Source organism: Octopus bimaculoides, chromosome 5 (genome assembly GCF_001194135.2).
Source record: "Octopus bimaculoides isolate UCB-OBI-ISO-001 chromosome 5, ASM119413v2, whole genome shotgun sequence".
In the NCBI taxonomy this organism is placed as follows: domain Eukaryota; kingdom Metazoa; phylum Mollusca; class Cephalopoda; order Octopoda; family Octopodidae; genus Octopus; species Octopus bimaculoides.
In genome coordinates, this window is record NC_068985.1 from 75,846,859 (window position 1) to 75,850,389 (window position 3,531).

Sequence of the window (3,531 nt, forward strand, 5' to 3'; positions counted from 1 at the left end):
TCTCTCTCTCTCTCTCTCTCTCTCTCTCTCTCTCTCTCTCTATATATATATATATATATATATATAAAGCCGCCCCATACTATGATGTTGCAACTTCAAGAACAGCATAAACTACATTGAAATAAATACAAATAAATCATGAAGACGCAAACAGAGAAAAATCTTATGGTTTAATCCACCTTATAGCATGATTGTAGTCACTAACATAGCAAGGAAATTCTTAAAATTAATAGACAAGCACTGCCCACATTCACACAAATAGCACAAGAGACTCTGTTAAAATCAACTATAGTTACCTCCACAATTTATGGTCAATAATACTTAACCACAATAAAGCTAAAAACACCAAAGATACCTTGCGAAAGACAATGCAACTTAAGCTCCCCAAATCGCTGCCCTCTGAACAACAACTGTCTCGAAAAAGAACTTGCATATGAGGCTAAAATAACAGATCCCAACGGAGTATATCGGAATGACGGGCAACTCATTCAATGAAAGATACACACAACACCTGGTATCATTCAGAGGCAAAAATAAAATAAAAAACATGCAACATCCCTATCCAATATATGGATACTAAAAGAAGTTGGAATAAGTAATCCCCAGATATAATGGAGCATCATTACTAAATTCAGAAAATACAGAGGATGGGGTACCAAATGGGAACTCTGTATTACTGAAGAACTAAATATCATACAGTCAGCAGATAGCATCCTAAATATTAGGGATGAGTTCCTCTCTCCATTCATATACAAGAAAATTTCACACTTAATCACTTCAAAGAGGAACCATCACCTGCGCCCTGACCGTGAACTCTGAATATACATAACACGCGAACTCCGCACACAGAAAAAATATGCCCCCATGACGAACTACCTCAGCACACAAGCATAGGAACATCACATACACTCAAAATATAAGATAATGTAAGCAAATTTATCATCCAACATGACTGTTTTGCCCTAAAGTCAAATGCAATGGATATAACCACTGAAAAAGATATCATCCAAGAGTAGCACCCCTTGATTTATTGTTTTCTTTACGAGAATCTCCGCTAATTCAACGAGACTTTGTGCTTTTATCCAAAATGGAGACGAACACATTTCCTCCGTGTGATCGGCTTGAAAAATTAAGATATTAAGTTATTTATCTATTTTTCTTAACACGAAACCAATGGTAACCTTAATACACAAATAAAAGAATCTATCTATCTATCTATTTATCTATCTATCTATCAAAACTCACATAATTACAACTCTAGTCATACGAACACGCAACACACATACAGTTCCAGCACATATACCCTTACATTAGACCACAACCACAACCCAACCCATCCTACTGGCACTGCCCGGAACACCACCACAATCTCTACCACCCTTATAAATAGTACAATTAATAATAAGAGTAGTAATAATAACAATGATGGTAATGATAACGTTAATAATACTAATAATCTAGAATCTGCTATACACTACTATAACCTCTCCTCTGACGATATTACCTCCTTTATTCCTGAACACATTCCCCAAAATTCACCTAATTGTAATTGCTGTCCTGGAACCATCTGCCCGTTACAAACCCATTGCAGAAGATATAATGTAATTTACAAATGCACAGTCCTTAATCTATTACACAACGCTACAGCCATATACATAGGATCAACCAAAACTTTTTAAGCAATGATATGCCGCTCACCTCCATTCTTTTAGATACCATAAACATAGTAAATCTACAACACTCGCCAACCACATACCTCATCTCAAAAATACAAATATAGCCAATACTTTATCATGGGCCATACTGGATTCAGGTCTTCCCTACCGAGGTCAATGCTTAACCTGCAAGCCTTGCTTAAAGGAGGCACTTCACATATAGAAGCACGACTCTCCAGCACTGCTAAATAGACATAATGAAGCACTAAGCACATGCAACCACCGCTTTTTTACACATTCAAATTCTACTACAAATCCAAATGCCTAAACGACCATACAGTATATTTCCACAGTACCCCTTAGGTAATCCCAATAACCTTATAAATCTACGTTTTAACTCCTAATCCCTATCTAATTCCTCTCTCTCATACTCGCATATCACAACCATCTAATTATATTCGTGTGTATATGCGTGCATGCATATGTGCGTGTGTATGTATGTGTGTGTGCATGTGTGAATGTATGTATGTATGCAAGGTATATATACCTGCGTGTGCAGGGGCGATAATACATACAGATACACGTATCTATGGATGTGCATGTGTACATATACATATGAGTGCGATATATAGATATAGATATTATATATAGATATTGATATGTATAAATATGTATATATATATATATATATATATATATATATATATATATGCATGTTTAATATATGCATCTGTATACATCTTTACATATATATTTTCTCCTACTACTAAGCACTAACATGTCCAACCAACCTAATCTATATTTCTAAATTCTCCATTCCCCCATATTACTACCCCTCTCTCTGCCCCATCACTTAGACTATCACTACCTTTACCTTTAACACTATTATTCCTCTCTAGGACTATCACCCTCATTTCCCCATTCCTACTTTCAAGTTATCTTGACTGACCACTAACTGGTACACATTCCCTGTCTTCATCTCTTTATTATCTATCTCCTTGTTTTTCTTTTTTTCCTTTTTCCTTTCTTTTCTTTATTCCTCTCTTCCTCTTTTTTTTCCCCTCTTTTCTTTATTCCTCTCTTCCTGTTTTCGATTTGACCTTACAAATACATTCCCTACTTTTAGGTCACTTTAAATAAAACCTTCGATTCAAAAGCACTGTGTACAAACTCTATACATGGAATGACCGATTTTAAATACTATTGGAATTTACTCACAAGGTATTGGAATCTTATATGTATACCATTCTGCCTAAATAATGGAACTGAAGATACAATATCCCTGCATATCTTACATCTATTTTCATTCCTCCACTTCACTCTTTATTTCATATCTTATCTAAATTAACTATTGCTTAACCAATTTCTCACACCGTCTCCGATGAAGGGATATAATTAAATATCCTGGAAATAGCTGTAAGACCTTCTATTTATAAATGTTCTAAAATTTTCACAGCCTTCGTTTTTTATCTCAGTCTCAAAATTTTTTTTTATATATATACACATGCTGATATATGACCTACGTTGGAGTCCTTATTTGTATAATCACCGAACCTGGAGCTTAATTATGGTCTGTCCATAGCACTTACTCAGCATTTTCTGACACCTTTGGGTCTTATTGAGATTCAGCGTGACACAGAGTGTGACAAGGCTGGCCCTTTGAAATACAGGTACAACAGAAACAGGATGAAAGAGTGAGAGAAAGTTGTGGTGAAAGAGTACAGCAGGGTATATATTAGGTAGAGCTGAAAGTTGTGAGGAAAGACAAACATTTAGGTAATTTCCTTGTCATGTATTGTCTAATCGTTTGTCTTTCCCCTCACCACATTATTCTATGTGTGTGTGTGTGTGTGTGTGTGTGTGTGTGTGTGTGTGT